A 23057-nucleotide genomic window follows, 5' to 3' on the forward strand; every position below is an offset into this window, starting at 1 on the left:
ACCAACAACGTCGGCATGGTCGAAGGAGCCCCGGGCCGAGAAGTGGAAATTGACCCGGGCGCACCGTAATCGTCGGTGTCGGCCAGGAGCACAAATTCAGAGCCGATCTCCTAGACCTGCTGAGGAAGAATAAAGACGTCTTCGCGTACTCAGCCGCCGAGATGCCAGGCGTGAGCCGGGAGGTGATCGTTCACAAGCTGAACGTACTCTCCACCGCTCGCTCTGTCAAGCAGAAGATGAGGAACTTCTCGGCCGAAAAGGATGAGGCCATCAAGGCCGAGGTAGACTAACTATTAGAGGCGGGCTTTATCATGCCTTGTACTTACCCTGAGTGGCTAGCAAATGTTGTAATGGTAAAGAAGTCATCAGGGGGGTGGAAGATGTGTGTTGATTTTACAAATCTTAATAAAGCATGCCCCAAAGATTGCTGTCCCTTGCCTCGAATAGATATTTTAATTGACGTAACGGCAGGCTACACTATGCTGAGCCTGCTAGACGCCTTCTCAGGATACCATCAGGTATTCATGGCCGAGGAAGACATGCCTAAGTGCGCATTCATCACCATACACGGCACATACATGTATAAAATGATGCCGTTCGGTTTGAAAAACGCTGGCGCAACTTACACTAGGCTGGTGGACAAAGTGTTTCAAGATAAAAAAGGGCGAAACATCGAGGCTTACGTCGACGATGCTATTGTAAAAGCAAGTCCGACAAATGAGCACTTGGCCGATTTGAGCGAAACATTTTGTTCACTAAGGAAATATAAGATGAAGCTTAACCCAATGAAATGCAACTTCGGTGTCCGGGCCGGCAAGTTCCTCGGCGTACTTGTCAGCGCCAGGGGAATTGATGCCAATCCAGAGAAAGTCCAAGCAATATTAGACCTACCGGAGCCGAGGAATCGAAAAGAGGTTATGATGCTGACCGGGAGGATGGCGGCTCTCGCCCGCTTCATCTCTCGGTCGGCCGACAAGAGCACCACATTCTTTAAAGTGTTGAAGGGGAATAAAGACTTTTGCTGGGGGGAGGAACAGAGTGCGGCTTTCAAGCAACTGAAAGCCCACCTACTAACTCTCCCGACCCTGTCCAGGCCAACGCTGGGGGAGACGCTATACCTATATTTAGCAGTTACCTCGGCCACGGTCAGTGCCGTAATCGTTAGAGAAGAAAACAAGCAGCAACACCCAATCTACTTTATCAGCCATACACTGCTGCCCGCCGAAAGAAATTATCCACTGATTGAAAAAGCGGCCTTCGCCGTCGTTGTTGCCGCAAGGAAGTTAAAACCCTACTTCGACGCACATCCCGTGACGGTGTTAACCGACCAGCCATTAGAGAAAGCCTTAGAAAAATTCGAAAAATCCGGCCGACTTATCAAATGGGCAGTGGAGCTATCCAGCTTCGGCATTCAGTACAAGCCAAGGCCTTCGATAAAGGGGCATGCACTTACAGACTTCCTAGCCGAGTGCACATACCAAGAAGAATCACATCCCGGTGTGTGGGAGGCATACACCGACGGGTCCTCCACGGCAAACAGCTCAGGAGCCGGCATCCTTATCACCAGCCCTAACGGGGACGAGTTTGAGTACGCCTTGAAGTTTACCTTCTCGGCCTCAAATAACGAATCCGAATATGAGGCGGTGATAACTGGAGTCGAGTTAGCTAGAGCTGCCGGGGCGGAACATGTTGTGGTGAAAACAGATTCACTCTTAGTCACTAATCAAATTAGAGGAGAGTATGAGGCTCGAGACGACGGGATGGTGAGATACCTGGAAAGGGTAAAAGCCGACACTGCAAAATTGAAATCTTTCCAAATACAGTGCATCCCCAGGTCCGAGAACAACCGAGCCGACGCTCTCTCAAAACTTGCCAGTTCAAGCATCAAGAATGTCAGTCGAACCGTGCTGGTGGATATCAGGAATGCTAAAAGCATCACTGAGCCCGTCGGCATGGTGGGCGACATCGAAGCCGAGACGACGTGGATGACTCCGATAATGAAATACAAACTAACAAAAGAGTTACCGGAGGACCGCAGTCTCTCTTAGAAGATAAAGAGGATCGCCGCAAGGTACTTGGTGTTCGAAGGAGAACTATACAGAAGGTCCGTGATAAGACCACTTTTGAAATGTGTCGGACTAGCCTACGCGGAGCTCATACTGACAGAGATTCACGAAGGCATCTGTGGACATCACATGGGGGCAAGAACGCTAGCCCACAAAGCTCTCCGAGCCGGCTACTTCTGGCCTACCATGCTTGAGGATTCCAGAGCTAAGACCAAGAAGTGCAAGAATTGTCAGATGCATGCTCCGGTGATACACGCACCTTCCCGAGACTTGCAACCAGTACTTAGCCCCCTACCATTTGCACAGTGGGGGATGGATTTATTAGGGCCATTTTCGACGGCCTCCGGAGGAAGGAAGTACCTAATCGTCGCCGTTGACTACTTCACCAAATGGGTCGAGGCTGTCGCGGTACCTGCCAAGACCACGGCGGCCGTAAGAAAAGTGATTTGGGAGAACGTCATAACTCGTTTTGGGCTACCCCAAGTCATGGTATTTGACCACGGCCGAGAGTTTTGGAGCGACATGGTGATGAATTCGTTGGAGGAGCTCGGTATCAAATTTGCATATTCCTCCGTCTGCCACCCTAAGAGCAACGGGCAGGCGGAAGCAGCTAATAAAACAATCCTAAACGGGCTAAAAAAGAAGGTTGAAGATCTAAAGGGAAGGTGGGCTGATGAACTACCCGGCGTCCTGTGGTCCCTTAGAACCACGGAGAAAGAAGCAACGGGGTACAGTCCATTCCACCTTGTCTATAGGTCTGAGGCCGTCCTGCCAATTGAAGCGGTGCGAGCATTCGAACGCAAACCTTTGACCCGATTGAAAATGAGGAAGGCACGAGAGCCTCCTGACACTGGTCGAAGAAAGTCGAGACACGGCACGGCTTAACCTGGCAGTATATCAAAACCGAATGAGAAGAACATACAACCGTAGGGTCCACAAAAGAGACTTAAGAGTAGGAGATCTAGTCCTAAGAAAGTCGGCCGCAACCAACAAAGGAAACATCCATGGTAAAATGACGGCCAACTGGGAAGGACCCTACAAAGTGGTTGAAGAAATGAGGCCGGGGACATACCGGCTGACAGACATGGAGGGTGTTCCTCTAATGAGCCACTGGAACACAGACAACCTAAGGAAATACTTCGTATAGCGGCGGAGGTGTCCGAGACCATTGTGGGCACCTCAACGCTTGATTATACCTTATGAAGAGTGATCCAAGTTTTCCATTGAAATGCTTGTCCCCTCCGTAGTCGTACCAAGGTAGACGCCGCGGCCAAAGCCGGGCAGTCACCGCAATGGCAGTTGATACTCGCAAAAGTGACCAACATGCTTAGTAGACGCCACAGCAGTCACTACAAATGCAGTTGATACTCGCGAAAGCGACCAACCTTCTTAGGAACGTATAAGTACAGTTGAGAAACGCAAATCTGACCACCTCGGCCAATCCGGGAGTGGCAGAGGAAGCGATCAATATGTCTACAGATACGAACGCTGTCGAGCCGTAACCTCGATTGCCTCGGCCAAAGCCGGGAGTGATGGGGACACAACGACCGATACGCTAACATGTTCACAACGGCGGTTGGGAAGCGCAAATCTGACCGCTCCGGCTAAGACCGGGAGTGGAGGAGGAAGCGACCGACATGCCAACATGGTTAAAAACGTTTAAGTACAATTGAGATGCGCCTTCTAACTGCCTCGGCCAAGCTGAAAGTAAAAACGAAAAAGCACTCAATATGTTGAAACGTAAGAAGACAACTTAATAGAGGCAAAATAAACAAACTTTATTGAAAAATGTTTACAGGTGAGGCAAAACAAAATCGACGGCCGTCCCCATAGGGATAGCCTAAACACAACCTACCAAAGTTTAACAAAAACAAAAGTTACAACAAAAGGTTACAGACATAAGACTTGAAAGCGCCAAAAGGATGGCAGGGAGGAAAGGCTCAATAGTTGGCCCCGAGCAGTGAAGGCTCGAAGGGCCGGGTGAATCTGGTGACGACCGCCCGTCTCCCTATGCTTGTTTCTGCTCGCCACCGGCAGCAGTAGCAGCATCACCATCAGTGGGAGGCCCAGAAGCCGATTTGGCAGCTTCACCTGCCTTTGCCCTCTCAACTTCCTCCCTGGCCGCCTTCACCTTAGCATCCCGGGCCGCCTTCTCCGCAGCCTCCTCAGTGGCCTTCGCCGCCTTTGCCTTCTCTGCCGCCTTTGCCTCCGCAGCAGCCGCCTTCTCATCAAGAAGCCGGTCAAAATCTTTCCACGGGAAGGAGCCTTCAGGAAGGAGCTCTTTAATTACCTCCCTGGTAGCATCTTCGGCCTGGTCCCGGTACTGGGCACACATGTTAAGGATGATGACGGTTTTCAGCGTCTCGATGTCCTTCTCCCTCTGGGCAAGAATAGCCTTTGTGTTCTTGTGCTCCTTCGCCTCAGACGAATGCAGAGTCTTCCATCTCTCCTTCTGCCCAACCACGGCGTTATAGCCGCCCTCAAATTTGTCCCGCTCCTCCCGCAGCTTAGCGGCATCAGCCAATGCAGCCTCAACCTTGGCCCTCTCGGCTAGGACCGCCTTCTCAGCGTCCTCCCTAAGCTTTCGTTCAGCGAGGAAATCATTTTTGACGGCCTGGAAGTCCTCCTTCGACCTCTCAGCCTCCTTCTTAGCGGCGGCAAGATCGAGATTAAGCCGTTCAAGCGTGTTGCCAGCTCGAGCCATGACCTCTTCTTGCTCGATAATATGATTGGCGGCTATTTCAGTCCACCTCACCAGACTCTTGGACAACCTTCTGCCTTCCGCCACAAGCTGAGCAGGGGAAACCTTCTGGGATGAGGAGTCAACGGTGACGTTTTTACCGCCCGTCTGCACAGGCTGCTTCTCCAATTGCCGTTCAGTGAGAACGACAGCTGACGGCGGCTAATCTACAAAAAACCCTGACAAAGCATCCATGTCAACATTCATTGACATGTCGAAGCTTTGTCATCGGGAATGCCCAATGAACCCGCTAAATCCGAGCCATGGGTTAGATTCGTACCGTCTTAGCCTTCTTGGGCGGGGCTGGTGGTCCCTTTCCTTTCTCGGCCTCGAATAAAGAAGACGCGGCGAGGCTCGGCCTCTTTTCTCTTATTTGAAGGAGGAGGACCCTCCACAACGGTGACCTCCTCTTCAACATCAACGACCACCGCTCCTTTTGGACAACGGGGATTGCGATTGAGCTGAGTTGACGCCGTTGCCGCCGTGAGACGTTGTCTTTGGTCTCCGGCGCAAAGACGTTACCAAAGAATCTGCGCTTGAGCCGCCGCCACATCCAATGCCTTCAACTGCTCGCTCCATAAGTTCATGAGGGGCCGTGTCACGATCACGTGGCCGGCCTTAGGATGCGGCTCAACAACTCTCCCGTTCTCGTCAAGTCCCAACCTCTTGAGGACGGAGACAGGCGATTCCGGGCCAAATTGGTCCGCAAAAGAAACGAATCGGGAGTTAAGCAAAATAAATAAATCAAGGTTCAAATACGAAACATAAAAAGCAAAGATGGGCCTCATACCGACCCCACTCACCCGGCGAGGGCCGGTATGAGGCCGACGTGGCGAGCGGCTCATCCTGAAGAACGATCTGCGTCGGGGCATCCATCCCTTCGGCGTGCCATCCTTCTCGGCCTCAAACACCTCATTGCCCGCTTTTCGTCCTCATTAAGATAGACCTGTTTGGCGTCCATCTTAAGCTTACTCCGGAAGACATATTTGTCATGCTCCCCTTGATTCTCACACCGCAAATTGACGCGGCTACGAAAGGACCGGGCGTGAGTAGTCCTCCGAACCTCAACGTATACCCACCGCCCCTTCCAGTCCTTGCAAGATGTCAACTTGGAAACGGTAACATAACCCGCCTCGGTCAGATCTTTGTACCACCCCCGGGCCACCCGGGGTAGTCTCAGAAGATGGTGAAGCCGGCGGAATAGGTTCACCGTTGGGGCCTCCCCTTTAAAAAGACACAACCATACAAAGCCAATAATCGTCCCGATGGCCAACGGATGCGGTTGGGCCATGGCGATATTCATGGCTTTAATAATGGCGACAACGTATTCATTCGGAGGAAACCGGAGCCCATACTCCGGTGTCCGATGTATACGCCGATACAACCCTCGGGAGGGCAACGGAGACGGCTTTGACCCTCCTCGGGGATAACAATTTTATACCCCCTGCCGAAGGAGTAATGGTCTTCAAAAAGATCGAACCGGAGCAACTAGCGAACTTGTTCGTCCGAGCACGATCGATCGGATCGATCGAACAGGCGTCGCCGTGCCACGAGAAATGCGGCCTCTTTACGACAGAAGGGGTCGCCTCATCATCGTCATCATCAAAACCCTCCAAAAATTGCTCATTAATTTCAGGAGAAAGCGGCTTGGGACCCCCAAACCCTATCGGGGTGACAACCGTGCCTCCTCTTCATCGGGACGCGACGGTTCGCCCCCGGCGAGGAGTCTTGGGTTGAGCATCCACGAAAGACATAGTGACAACAAAAACTTAACAATTAAAAAGTTGGAAAAATTTGTTTGTTTACCTTGGAAAAAGTGCTACGCCGAGTAACGCTTTGAAGACTAGAGAGAAATTCCTTCGAAAAAACTAAGAGAGGGGAAATTTTTTGAGAAAATGAAGTTTGATGGCCAAAAAACGGGGCACACTGCTCTATTTATAGAGCAAAGCCCATGAGGCGGACCAATCAGGGCAAAGCCCATGAAACGTCCACCAATCAATGCCAAGCCACGTGTCAAGCATGCAGCCACGGAATGTCAATCGACAAACAGTTACAAACCTTCTTCGACACGCTCATTGGTATCTACTCGCCACCGTCCAGCTGATCAACCAAGCTTAGCAGCACCGGCCGGGGGCAATCAAAAGTACAAACGACACTCTCAACCTTGGTCTCGGCCAGCGCCATTTTCTTTTCCACATCGGACGTCCATTACACATCCATGTGGAGTGGGGGATACGGTACGGCCTGAACAGAACCAAGCCGAGGAAGAAGAAGCCGGGGAAGAAGTTCAACTTGCGCAGAATATGCTCAACACTCATCGAAGGTCCATACCACGGCATAGACTACGGCTGGGGCAAATTGATGGGGCATATTCTCGCACCACGACCGAGTCAACATATTGAGCAAGGTCAAAGATATCCACAAAGAAGTCAACTTATTAGACAACGGCCTAACAAGCGCGACTGTCGGCTGTCACTTGGGTCTCGGCTAGGCAACTAGCCACCGGGAGACATAACCGCGTACTCACATCCGGTCCCCTCGGCATGGAGTCAACCGGGCCGGCCCGGCTGCCATGGGTCCCTCGGCCGAGGGTAGAACAGTCTTTCCACCTGCTAGCCACTTGGCCACTTGGCCACTACGTGACAAAAGGTGAAAGTCTATAAATACTCCTCAATCCTCATTGAGAAAACGATCCACAATTCATCCTAAATCTCACTATTAATCTGGTATAAACTCCCTTATCTCTCTACAATATACTTTGCCAAGTAACACACAACTTAATCTCTTTAAGTTTACTGACTTGAGCGTCGGAGTGAGTACGCTCGTTACCAAGCCGAGCCCTCAGTTTGTTCATCTTAAACAAGAAAGAGCGAAAGGAAGAGTCAAGCAAAGACATCATTCAACAAGCTTACGTGGTCACAAATCCTGCTCCGGAATTACACCCGGAACAATTATTATTATTATTATTATTATTATTATTATTATTATTATTATTATTATTATTATTATTATTATTATTATTATTATTATTATTATTATTATTATTATTATTATTATTTTTTTTTTTTTTTTTTTTTTTTTTTTTTTTTTTTTTTTTATTATTATTATTATTAGTAGTAGGATTTCCTCATACTATCTTTATTAATTTATTATTGCCATAACTTTATTATTATTATTGATATAATTATTATTATCTTTATATATTATTATTTCCATATTATTATTAATTCCCGATATAAATCCCGATCACACTCATACTAGATGAACCATAAAATTCGGTCCAAACAACAATGGAATACGGCCCAATGCTAATTTATAGCTAAGCCCAATTCCCGACTCACTTTTCTACTTTATTATTTACTTAACGTCTCATTCATAATTATTATTAGAAATGCCTTTAACTAATTACTAAATTACATAAGTTATTATCATAAATTATTAACAAAATACAGAGTATTACAGTCTTCCTCCCTTAAAATGAACTTCGTCCCGAAGTTCGCCTACAAGTACTACCACAACACTTATAAACATTTACATAACTAAGCACCATCCAACACAATTGTCCATTTACGATTATCAATCATACCAATATCCTCACAAGGTATCATGATAACTCAAAACATTTGTAGTATTACATTTCTTCCCCCTAAAAATAAACTTCGTCCTCGAAGTTCGGAATAACAAACAATAGAAACAACCAAACCATTTATGCCAACCTCTCAAGAACATGTAATATACATAAGACAACTATTATTTCCAACACAACATCAATTGATGAAATAATAAAAGTTACTAAATAGAAATTAAATAACTACAACCTTTAAATTAATTTAGATTTATTACTTGCGCTTTATTTCTTACTAATGACATCTAACTTAAACGTGGATGCAGTTATTGTGAACATATATATGGCTTAGGCCAACACATTCCGCATTTCACTAGACATATCATCCTACTTCACATAATTTACAACATCAAAATACCAATGTGCAAAAGATAAGAAGCAAAACTTACATTTTTCAAGCTAAGAAAACATGTTACAATTTCCAAAAATCATTTATAAATAATAACATAATTAATTCTTGAGCATTTATACTTTTTAGAAAATAAAGAGAGTTAATAAACCATGAGAAAAAGAATCAAGTCAAAACTCATAAGATCAATTTATAATGCATTTTACAAACTACTTGGTCGAAACAGAAATTTTACAGCAACTTGTCAGAAACTTAGGTCAACTTGTAAAAATTACTATAAATTATCAAAACATTTCCTTGTAACGTAGCTTATCAATTTAGAAACATATATGAATATTTTAAACACTGGAGTTGGAATCATGCCTAATCAATAAATAGTTTTTAAATGGCAATTTTTACAAAAACGTGGCGCGGAAACATCACTGTACAGGAATATTTCGACAACTGTCTACTAAAATATTTATTCCTCTTAAACCGTATATTATTTGAATATTATACCAGTGTCATATGAAATTTAACTTACAAGGGTATCACACATAAAACTCTCGTATAAGAATTTTAAACAGGCAGTAAATGGCAGCCAAAACAATCAAGGGTAAAATCTTGTAAACTCAACCAAAATCGCATTCTTCACAATTCCACACAATAATTAATACTTTACATGTTTGATAATATTCACACCTTCTACATACATGCAAAGATACTTCTTCATATCAACATGCTTATAACAATGCTTAAAAGAAATCATATCACATCCCACCTCCGTAAAACAAGGTTACGCCCCCGTAACCGCAATCATCAATGAAAACATGTAAACAAGGCAACAAGAACTTTCAAGACAAAACAAACAATATTCATTTTAAACTACCCCACACTCTCAAGTATTCTCTCAGGGTTCCTGGTTCAAAACTGAGAGGGCCATGGTACGAATTAAGGACGCTTTCTTAACAGCACTAATAGGGGCACCTAACAGTTTCTACCCGGGGTTCATTTTATTTAGACACATCCTAAGTTCATTTTAATTCATTGGTTAGGCCCGAGGATCGTTTTTGCTACGATACCACTTTGTAACACCCCCATTTATTCAGGAGCCTTTAGCTAGACATCCCAAGTAAATGAGAGCGTTACCATCTCGGTTTCCCGAGGTAGTGAATAACAAAGTACAACAAACCAAAGTACTTTAAATTAAAACTTTAGTGAATACATGTTTATTACAGTTTAACTAACTAAAACTTAATATAAAATAATTACAACTCGCAGTGGAAATAAATAAAGTGATATAATTGTTCTATGTGATCTAGACTTCAACTATGGTCCAAGTCGAGCTCTCATCCCAATGCTCCCGAGTCAGCTAATCTTTAGTACCTGTCAAATCTGCTCCCCATAAAACGGTTCACCGCAGGTGTTCACGAATACACAGTTAACCGCGAGGTTGAGTAGGAATAAATACTAACAACAAAATCATACGATAACAATCCAATTTCCTTGTTACATTGCACAACCCCCTGACAACGTGCTCCTTCCTTTTACTTAGCACACCTCCCCTAACAACGTGCTCACATTACTTTGGTACCCCTCCCTTAACAACGTAACGCCAATATGTAATAATACCCCTCCCTCACAACGCACATATTACCAACACCCTAGTGTACAAACCCCCTCAACAACGTACAACTGATGTCGCACAGCTTTTCAGAATAATCACATTCACAATCAACGATAACTTTCAAATCACCTCATCACAATTTAACCAACACAAATCAATATAATTCATCCTTCCAACAATTACGATATAATAAATCAACATATGCAATATAATTCTCCCTTCCAACAATTACGATAATATCAACCAACACAATACAATATAATCAATTCCACATCAACATAATCCATCCATTATATACCAAACATTATCGAATTAAAAGTTGAGTTGGATTTATCCCTACCTGGCAAGCGATTCCAATTATGCAGCTTAAGCAATCCAAATAATTAAAGCAATCCGACCCGATTATAATTCTTCACAACCGTCACCTAATCAAAATATTATAATTCAATTATTTACTTGTTATTATAATTTATTATATTAATTATTTAATTATATTTTAATTATAGTAATTATTTCCCGTTTAAATTATTATTACGTAAAAACCCGTTTATTAAAATCAAGACCCGATTACTTATTAATACCCGAGTTAACCCGTCTTAAAACTAAATAAACCAAAAACCCAAATCCCATGAATCCCCGTGAAAACCCACAACACAAATCCCGTCGAAACCGTGTTCAACACCCCCACCAAAACCCATCCTTCACGACTTCCCAAACCACCATCAGCCCCGACCAATCCTGCCACCTCTTAGCCCACATCACGAAGAACACCAGCGACCAAAACCATCAATAACCACCTTCACGCAACACACAACTCAACCCCTCACACACCACCACACAAGATACCCCACCATCTATGGCCACCACCTTCGTCACCACTGACTCACGGTGGTTCCATAGGTGGTCCCCTCGTCCCCTCAACAGCATTACACAAGCCACGACAGATAGTTTAAGACGGTCACACACAAACACCCTCATCTCCCCTGTTTCTCGCGTTTCTCGGCCACCACCACCACAAACTACCACCTGCCACCATACCAACACCACCACCATGACCGACCACATACCCCCGTCACAACCCCACCTTACCCAGGTCAAGTCTCGGTCAATAGGGTGTTCAATTACGCCCTACAACCACCCATGACCTAAACCCGCAACCCCCTGACCAGCCACCTTTAACCGCCCCAAAAACCACCCCACCACGGTCAACGACGGTCAAATAAGGCCAGGTCAGAATCTCGGCAGTCCAAGGTTGCTCTAGGTTCAAATTACGAGTCCTATGGTCGCTCCTATGGTGATGAACAGTGGTTGTATATTACTATGTCTACAAGCTTTAAAACGAAATAAATTAAGTTTAAAACGGTTTTTACCTTTTATCGTTTAATTGCTCTTCTGTCTCTAAAAGCTCCTTATTCTTCTTTGTGAATTGTGAATTATATTTTCAGATTTATCATGGTATTTATAGTCTAAGATTAGAGAGTATGTGAGGCCAATTAGAAAACTATTTTAATTACCTTATTCTAATTATTTTAGGAATTTCCATGATTATAATTACCATTATATTATTATTATTATTATTATTATTATTATTATTATTATTATTATTATTATTATTATTATTATTATTATTATTATTATTATTATTATTATTATTATTATTATTATTATTATTATTATTATTATTATTATTATTATTATTATTATTATTATTATTATTATTATTATTATTATTATTATTATTATTATTATTATTATTATTATTATTATTATTATTATTATTATTATTATTATTATCATAAGTAGGATTTCCTCATACTATCTTTATTAATTTATTATTGCCATAACTTTATTATTATTATTATCTTTATATATTATTATTTCCATATTATTATTAATTCCCGATACAAATCCCGATCACACGCATACTAGATGAACCATAAAATTCGGTCCAAACAACAATGGCACACGGCCCAATGCTAATTTATAGCTAAGCCCAATTCCCGACTCACTTTCCTACTTTGTTATTTACTTAACGTCTTATTCGTGATTATTATTAGAAATGCCTTTAACTAATTACTAAATTACATAAGTTATTATCATAAATTACTATCAAAATACGGAGTATTACAAGAACTCCACATTTAAACGTGCTTGGCTGGGAGTAGTCCTACGATGGGTGATGCCTTGGGAAGGTTCCCGAGATGCGCACGAGTGAGGACAAAATGCGTTGGAAATGACACGTGTTCATCCGTGGGCCATTTACACAGCCTGTTGAGCTACCGTAAGTGACCGCTCCCGACTTGAGGTTTGGGCCGGGGTGTTACAATAGTGCCTAAAGGGATCGAATGTACTACTGTGGACATGGGCCACATGCCGGTCTATGGACACGGGCCACCTGCCGGTCTGTAGTCACGGGCCACCTGCACGCCAAGGTAATCAGTGGACATGCAGCAATCTTTTGAAAGTCACGCTCGGTGGCGTAAAACTGCTTTCGACCGGATCGCTTTAATTTAGATCGGTCGGTTTCGTCTCGGTAAAGGTCTCGAAACGATGCAGAGATGTTCGGAGATGCCACCAATAAATTATGGGATGCCCGGAAACCGTTCGAAACCACTTTATACCTAGGTCAATTAAGGCAAAAAGCGGGCTTGCCATAGATACTAAAGATAAGGACTCGTCCTCTTTTAGCATCCTATCGCTAGAATGACTTTCGTACACCCTGGATAAGGCCATCCACAATCCAAAGGTTTTGAGTAAGGGGTGAGGGTATGTATTGTGAAGCTCTTTAAACGAACACACAATCCCGCCCACGTTAGAGGCCTCTACTGATCGATCGTGGTTGTTTAAGTGCAAGAGTTGATAAAATGATTTAAATGCATGAATGCGCATCCAAAAGCTTAACTTAACATGTGAGAATTTCCTAAGTCGATTTGTTTATCCAAATATCAAGAAAATTATGTCGAGTTGGATTTAGATTGATTTGTATGGAAAACGGAAATTAAACATCCATTTACCAAATTCGGGTTATCATGCTTAACACGATCCATTTATTTGAAAAAGTGTGTTTAAAAGATAAAGTATAAAATGCAAACTTGTCAATCTGATCTGTCACGTATTCGGATTAACCGTAATCGAGATCATCCTAGAGAAGTGCCAAAAAGGAAACAGGAGCAGTGCCAGGCAGCCTCATTAGGGCGCGAGCCTATTGGTGAGAGAAATGGCTCTGCCCAGGTTTTTAAAATATGAAAACAGACAGTCGCTTGGGGCTCGAGTCAGACGACAACCCAAGGGGCGTCTCCTGGTTATTAAAAAAGTTGTTTAAAACCGTTTTTGTGATTAAATGATTTGCATGACTCGGAAAAATTACTATTATCTTAGTAATATTCGTTGTCGGATTTGCAAGTTTGAAAAGTATAGTTTATAAATAAAAATGTAAAATGTTTGATATGAACTTATATGTTAAGTTCATTTCTTTGTAATTAGTCAAGTTTGTCATCGTACTCGGATTAAACCGACATGGTATAAGGAACCAAGGATGATTATGAATTATGACTAATATGTTTGAAAGAGTAAATAAATGAGGACACTGGTAACTAAAAGAAAAGAGTGTTATAATACCCTTTATTAGGCCTGGAAAACCGCAGATATTTCAGGATGACATTCCGCCCTGGCCTGACCATCAGGGTGTCAGGACGTCAGGGTGGGAGAAGACAGGCGCCAGCCATGGAGAGGACAACGGTCAACCAATAAGGACAATATTTTACCAATTCAAAGATAATATTATTGTCAATATTCGGATAATAATTGGAGCATTAATGGAGAAGATTTGGTAATAAAAGACAACAATTAAGAGAGTAATAAAGCGCATTAAGGAGCATTAATCAGAGCAATTAAGGAGGAATATTCAGCATTAAAGTAGAAGATCTGGCAGTCGTTCAGCACGGGCTATATAAGCAGCACTTGAAGATTATTTACACACAACACATACACTAGCATACAATATTATCATACAATACTTGAGCTATTTACAATCATTTGTGCTAATTACTCGATAATATAGTGAAATCCTCTCTTGGCTTGGTACCTGTGGTTTTTTCCCATTTAAGTGTTTTCCACGTACAAATCCCTTGTCTTATCTTTACTTATTTATCTTGCTTTACTTTTCTTATTTCGTACCCTGCCCTGCATATTCACAGATAAGTTCGAGCTAGTTAACCCTGCCTAGACCTACCCTGACCTGATTTCGCTTTGCACAAAATCCATACAAAACAATTGGCGCCCACCGTGGGGCATCTAGCTCTTTAAAATCTTTTTTCCTTATCTCACAAAAATCCAAATAACCTACAAAAATGGCACAGCCTACCATCGAAGAACAATTGAACGCATCCCTCTAACAACTTGCTGAGTTGGAAGGTTTGAAAGACAAGGTAGCCCAAACTGAGGCTGAAATCCTTCAGTTAAGAGAATCTGAGTCAGCTCTGAGACAAAAATTAGAGAAAACTCAAGGAGGAGGCTCTAGATTCTAGCTAGGAACACCATTTGCATCAATTATCAAAAACATTGATTTCTCCAACTTTGGGAGTCCAAGTGGCTCTAAATTTATCAATGTTGATGGTGGTGGTGAGCCAAACAATAACAATGAAAAACCTGATGAATCTGCAGCAGCCATCATGATGGAAGTAGTCCAGGAGACCAAGAAACTAAATGAAAAATTCGAAAAGATACCTGGAGTTCCTGCCAGTTTGGAGGAGGTTGCCCCTGACAGTTATGCCGATTCACCTTTTATAGATGAAATAGCAAAAGTGTATCTGCCTAAAAAATTTGTGATTCCATCTATAAAAATTTATGATGGAACCACAAATCCACAGAATTATGTAGCTCTCTATAAACATAAAATGTTAGCTGCATCTATCCCAAGTGAGTTCAGACAAGTTTTCATGCGCAAGGGGTTTGGAAAAACCCTGACCGGACCTGCTCTGCAATGGTACATCAACCTGCCAACTGGGAGCATCCATTGTTTTGCCAACCTGATCAACAACTTCAATCGTTTGCAAGCAGCAGGGAGATGGAGAAGCAGTCCAGTGATCTTTACAGGATTACACAGAAACCAGAAGAAACTCTCAGGGTATTCCTCGCCAGGTTTAACAAGGAGAAAGTGTCTATTCCCAGGTGTGACGTTGGAACAGCAGTGGAGGCGTTCAGACGGGGCTACTACCTCATAGTGATTTATACAATGAACTCACTAAGTATCCCTGTCATACGTTCAAAGATGTCCAGGCCAAGACTCTTGCATATATCAGGCTGAAAGAAGATAAAAGCTACAAAGTCAGATCATCCACTGGATCAAAGGACTATTAAAAGTGCAATAGGAAGAGAAACAAAGGAAACAATTACAGACCTACTCCATATTCCAGGCCAGACCATTCAGAAGTCAACCTGGCATATGAGTATCAAGGTAAGGCTAAAGTTTTCCCACCTATTTATGAACATAAATTCAGTGTTGATTTTGCAGGCTTAATCCAGCGACTTGAAAACATGGGATCGATAGTCAGATGGCCTAGGAAGGTGGAAAACCCCAACCCTAGGAGAGACAACTCCAAGTGGTGTGAATTCCACATGCACATTGGACATACAACGGATGATTGCTTCACCCTGATGAAAGAAGTGGCCTATCTATTGAAATGCGGATACCTAAAGGACATGATTAAGACAAAGGGCAGGCATAAAGATCAGAATAAGGAGAACCAGGAGCAAAAACAGGACCGCAACCTTCCTTCACCACCCCTAATTTATGAAGTAAAATTCATATCTGGTGGATCGGAAATTTGTGGCCTGACCAGTTCAGCAGCAAAAAAGATACCCAGGACGCCAAAGACTACATCACCCTGCAAACCTGATCATGTCCCATCAATCACTTTCAGTGATTGTGACTTGGTAGGGATTCCTAACGTTCATCACGATGGCTTGGTAATTTCAATGCAGATTGGAACTGCTACAGTGAGGAGGATCCTGGTAGATGGAGGCAACTCAGTGAACCTGATCATGCTTGATATACTGAAAGCCATGAATATTGGCGAAGAACAAATCACCAAGAAATCTAGCGTTCCTGGTAGGGTTCAGTGGAGAAACCAAAAGCACATTGGGAGAAATTGATCTCCCAACTTATGTTGAAGGTGTCTCATCCTACGAAAAATTTGGAGTCCTGGTTTGCTTGTCATCCTACAATGCAATCCTGGGTAGGCCATGGATCCATAATGTCAAGGCTGTACCATCAACCTATCATCAGTGTATCAAGGTGCCAGCAGACTGGGGCATAGCAACAATCAAAGGAGAACACAAGACAGCCCAAGAATGCTACACAGCAGCCTTGAAGCCTTCCAAGGCAGGTAAGTCTCTTGCATAGCAATTATCGTACCCTGTTAGGAGCACTTATGTGGCACCATCCAGGATGGAAATAGATCAGGTAATCATAGACCCTGAGTATCCTGACACGTATGTTCTAGTTAGGTCTAACGCCCCAAATTGTGTCAGGCTAGAACTGGTAACATTTCTTAAGAATAAATCATCTTGGTTTGCTTGGTCTCATTTTGATATGACTGGAATTAGTGCTGATGTAATTACACATAAACTTAACATTGATCAATCTTTTGAGCCTGTGCAACAGAAAAGACGAAAATTTGCGCATGAAAGAAACGCAATAATTAATGAGGAAGTGGAGAAACTCCTGGATATGGGTATGATCAGAGAAGTAATGTACCCTGAATGGCTAGCTAACGTGATTGTTGTGCAGAAAAAGAATGGTAAATGGAGTGTTTTTAGATTACACTGACCTGAATAAAGCCTACCCTAAAGATCCTTTTCCCCTGCCGCACATTGATGCCATGGTAAATGCCACAGTAGGGCATGGGATGCTGATATTCATGGACGCGTCAAGTGGATTCAATCAAATAAAGATGCACCCTGCTGACCAGGAAAGTACTACATTCATTACAGACCGGGGCATATACTGTTACACAGCCATGCCTTTCGGCCTGAAGAATGCAGAGGCAACATACCAGCGCTTGGTCAATATGATGTTCAAGGATCAAATAGGTGATATCATGGAAGTCTATATAGACGACATGGTAGTAAAATCTAAGAATGCAGAAGATTATGTGAAGCACTTGGAAGTAGCATTTCAAATATTGGAAAGATATAACATGAAACTCAACCCTGCAAAGTGTCATTTTGGAGTCTCTGCAGGTAAGTTCCTTGGATACATGGTGACGAAAAGAGGCATAGAAGCCAGCCCTAAACTGATAAAAGCCATCCTGGAACTTCAGTTACCCAAGTCTGTCAAGGATATTCAGAAATTGATAGGCCGGGTAGCTGCCCTGAATCGGTACATATCAAGATCCTTTGAAAGGTGTAAAACATTTTACAACTTACTCAGAAAAAATAAACAGTTCCATTGGACACCTGAGCACGAAGTAGCCTTTCAGGACATAAAATTGTACCTGTCATCTCCACTTTTACTGGCTAAACCAGAAAAGGGAGAACCCCTTTCAGTATATCTATCCGTCATTGACACATCAGTAAGCGTAGTCCTAGTAAAGGAACAAGAAGGCCAGCAACACCCTGTCTATTATGTAAGTAAAAGCCTGTTGGATGATGAAATGAGGTATGGTTTACTTGAAAGATATGTTTCAACTTTAATTATGTCATGTACTAAGCTGCGTCCTTATTTCGAGTGTCACCCTATCATAGTCAGGACCAACCTACCCATAAAATCTGTCCTACGCAAGCCTGAACTATCATGTAGGATGGCCAAGTTGTCAGCCCAGCTCAGTACATATGATATTACCTTTGAACCTAGGACATCGATTAAATCGCAGACCTTAGCAGACTTTGTGGCTGATTTCAGCCCTAACTTAGAATCTGACCTGAAAAAAGAAGTTAACCAGTTAGAAAATAAAACCCCAGACCAAGAATGGACTTTGTTCATATATGGAGTATCTAATGCTAGGGGGACAGGGTTAGGGCTATTGCTAAAATCGCTACAGGGGGACATGATAGCTCAGGCTATAAGTTGTGAGTTCAAAGCTACCAATAATGAAGCAGAATATGAAGCCCTGATAGCAGGCCTAAAGGTATGTCTAGACCTCGGTGTTCAATACTTAAAGGTAAAAACAGATTCACTTTTAATTGCGAATCAAATAAAGGGAACTTATGCGGCAAAGGATGCAAAAATGATTTCATATTTAGAATATGCAAAAAACCTTACCGCCAAGTTTTCTTTGTTTGACATAGATCAAATACCAAGAGACCTGAATACCCAGGCTGATGCTTTGGCCAACCTAGGCTCAAATTTTACCCCCGCAGTTTTTGATAAAATACCGATTGTTCATTTATTAGAGCCAGCTATCAATGAAACTGAACAAGTCAACCCTGTCAATCAAGATAATAATTTTTGGACTAAACCTTATTATGATCGGTTCCTCCAAGGAATATTACCTCAGAGCGGGCATGAAGTGAGGGCTTTTAGAATTAGAGCTTCAACATATTCTATTATCAATAACACTTTATTTAAGAGATCGCAGGCCGGACCATATTTGAGATGCTTAGAGCCTGATGAAGCTAAGAAAGTACTCCAAGAAATACACGATGGACATTGTGGCAACCATAAAGGAGGAAAGAGCCTGGCAAGTAAAGTACTCAGGACAGGTTATTATTGGCCAACCCTGAGGGCTGACTGCTTGGAGTACTGTTCAAAATGTGAAGCTTGTCAAATTCATACACCAATAATACACCAGCCATCTGAACTACTTCACTCAATATCTGCACCCTGGCCGTTCATGAAGTGGGGCATGGATATTGTAGGGAAGCTGCCTGTAGCTCCGGGATAGAAAGTATTCATGTTAGCCATGACTGACTACTTCTCCAAATGGATCGAGGCTGATTCTTTCAGGCAAGTAACTGATAAAGAAGTGATATCTTTTATCAGGACAAATATTATTTGCAGATATGGAGTCCCATCGAAGATAGTGTGTGATAACGGCACCCAATTTGTGGGGAGAAAAACTAAAGCATTTTGCCAAGAGTGGAACATCAACCTGGTCACATCCACTCCTGGATATCCAAAAGCTAATGGCGAGGCTGAATCAAGCAACAAGGTAGTCATAAGCTGCTTAAAGAAGAAATTGAAGAGAAGACGAGACAGATGGGCAGAAGAACTCCCATTAGTGCTATGGGTAAACAGGACAACTCCAAAGACATCAACATGCCAAACACCCTATTCTTTGGTGTATGGCTGTGAAGCTGTCATCCCTGCAGAAGTTCGGGTGCCAACATCAAGATATAGCCTGAACAATGTTGAAGCAAACAGCAGCCTGATGCAAGACAACCTGGTCTTGGCAGAAGAACTAAGAGATGCTGCCAAAATCAAGATGGCATCATATCAACAAGCAGTGGCCAGAATTTACAATAAAAATGTTAGGATTAGAGTCTTCAAGGAAGGAGACCTTGTCCTACAGAAAGTTTTCCCAAATAAGAAAGAAAAATCAGCAAGCAAGCTAGCCCCTACGTTGGAAGGCCCCTATTTAATTGACTCAATTGTCCGACAAGGAGCATACAGGCTCCAAACATTAGAAGGAGAAATGATCCCAAGATCTTAGAATGTAACTCATTTGAAATTGTTCCATGTTAAATCCTATCATGGCCTGATCTGGTAAAAATTACATCTTTACTATCAGTGTTTTACCCTGACATGCTACCTGAAAACTTATGTGTCTCACATGTTCTATGTGCAATCCATGTCTACATATGCAACTAACCCAATTTCTCTTATTTTACTTGAACCCTGAACAATTATACATGATAAAATGATTATATGCATAAATATTCAGGATTGAGGGCTACTCTACTGCACATTAGACTTCTTATTTATGTACTTTTTTAAAAAAATTGCACCTCGTTGTGCCTGGCGAAGTTGGTAACCATCACCGGATACGGTGAATAGCAGGACCAATCAGGCATGAAATAATTACCTGACCTGACTATTTGTTGCACACATCTACAACCGGCTGGACGCAGCAAGACGGTGCAAGGGTGTTTTATCCCGACCATTAGTCTAAATGCCCTCTCGACAGGCCGAGTACCAAGCCCTCCAGACAGGTAGGGGACATAAGCCCTCCCGACAGGCCGGTTTTCCCACCCCCTTCAACCGCTGTGGTAAAAGCTATATGTGGTTGAATGGCTTACGTTGGCATTATTCGCGAGATAGGGACAAAAAACTCAAAAAACAGGTTAACAGATTCAGAAACTTAACAAGTTAGCAGGTCTGAAGAAATAAAGCTTGCAGGTTTAAGAAAATTTCGAACAAAGGAAAATCAAAAACATAAGACAATAAGACATCAAGAAATAAATAAAGTGAGCCAAGGAAGGCCACTACAATCATATTTATATAAATCCCTTACCCCCGGGGCAAAGGCACCAAAATAATTGTTAAGGCCAGAGATAACCTCCCTGACCAGCCTAAAATAGAAAAACAAGAAATTAAAATTGTCTTTCCAGGGACACCCCCCCTGGATGGCCCAATACCATCAAGAAAAATATAAAATTACTGCTCCTTCTTGGAGATGGCATCAGCACTACCATTTTTTGGCCTGATCAGCCCCAACATCTTCTCCTCATCAGCGTCAACATCTTGCTCCCCTGGAGAATCGACCTCTTGTTCATTACCCATATTGTGCAGGTCAGGATACTTAGAAGCAGCAAAAGCCATCTCAGCTTCGGGGTTCCAATTTGCCCTGGCCTCCACAGGCTCCGACATAGCAGCCACTTTCCCCTTAATATAGAAGTACAAGGAAGCATCATCAAGCTTGAACTCCAAATCATCCCTCTCCAGGGTAAGCTCTTCATTCCTGTCTAGTGCCTCCCTGCGAGCCGCTTACTTTAGGCGGCCTCGATCTTGGCGGCGTCCCTCTCGGCTGCACCTTTGCCAAGTTAGCGACCTCTGCAATGATCGGCCGAGCGAAATCCGATTCGGACTTGACTTATCATAATCAGATCTCATAAGATCAATCCTGGCCACCAAAGAGGTAGCCTGATAAGCATTGTGGAGACAAGCTGCAGCACCCTGAACAGAAATAGAAATAGTATAAATATTATATCATAATAAAGAACCTCAAAAAATATATATATTACAAAAAATAAAAGCAGATAAAAATACATATGTACCTCTCTCACAGCAGCCAAGGCACCTGCCAAAAGGCTGACAACATGATCTACTGAAGCAACCGCCTGAGTAGCAGTCTCAATAGGATCAAGGGTGAGCATAACATCAGATTTGGAAGTGGCATAATCACTAATTTTCACCCTGGCAGCCTCCAAATTATCCACCCTGGCTCGCACCTCCCTCACTGGGGCAGATAAATCAACTTCCTCCACTTTTCTCTTCTGGACTGCCGAACTTGTTTCCGCAGGAGCAACTGGAGCAGGTGAAACCTTGAGAATAGCAGGCAACTCAGTTAAATCAATAACATGCCTATTATCGCCACCTCCCTGAGAACTCTCCTCATTGACCTTGGCCAACCTGGCAGAAAGGTCAGCCATGCCAAACCTGGCAAGGCGAGTAGATGATCTAGTGGCTATAACAAGAGACACTATATTAGCAATAAAGATAGACTGTCATGAAAAGGCCAAAATAGAAAGAAAAACGAAACAAAAATAGAAAACAAAAAGACTTACTGCCTGAAGTAGAAGCCCTAACAGCCTTTGAAGGCCTATGCACTCTAGCAGCACCTTCAGTCTTCAGGCAACGCCGAAGATGAACAGCCCCACAACAGAGAGGCCAAGCCCTCTCCAATTGAGGAATTGCAATGAAAGAAGAGATGCTTGCAGTAGGATACTCAATTTCATTAGACCAATCGTCAACTACAAACAAGAGAGGTATAAATCATTTAAATTTAATTACTTTCTGTAAAACTAACGAATAAACATGCAGGATAAAGAAATTCAGGATACTCACCACCGACACAGGCATCATAGTTCAAGTACGCCAGATCAGGACCCACAGTGTAACACCCCATGAAATGTGAGGAAAGTTGTCTCACATGGAAAGAATAAGGAGATCATGAGAAGCTTATAATAGATTCCACCCACCACTTAGTAACAAGGCCTTCTCCTTTTGGGCTTAAGTGAGGACAAATAATTGGCCCAAATGGAGCATCCCATCTTATTGGGATTGTGTTACGACTGTGGCGGGTCGGGTCGTTACAGGTGGTATCAGAGCAACTCTGCGACCGTGTGGTGATCAGAGGCAGTTGTTATACGCTCCTGGAGGCAGTAGTTATACGCTCCATTGTGATCACTGATACGGTCGTTATGTACCAAAAATAAATACCTAAGTACAACTAACAGAAGTCAGCGGTAAGTAGGGTCGATCTCCACAGGGAGGCGGTCACTATCTACTTGTCTATTCGGTCCGTCTAAGGTCACGATTGGGGGGCTTGAAATGTTTGAACTAAACTAAATAAGATAAAGGCAAGAGAAATAGAGATAAGAGAAATTAAGCAGAGGGAAAGGAGACTAGGTTATCGAGTCATCAACGAATGTCAGTTAATTGCAGTTAAGGTCACAGATCAGTCGATGTGTCGGTCTAAGGGGCAACGAATATCTCCTTCCGGTCTCAA

This window comes from Silene latifolia, chromosome 5, assembly GCF_048544455.1.
Source record: "Silene latifolia isolate original U9 population chromosome 5, ASM4854445v1, whole genome shotgun sequence".
Lineage (NCBI taxonomy): Eukaryota > Viridiplantae > Streptophyta > Magnoliopsida > Caryophyllales > Caryophyllaceae > Silene > Silene latifolia.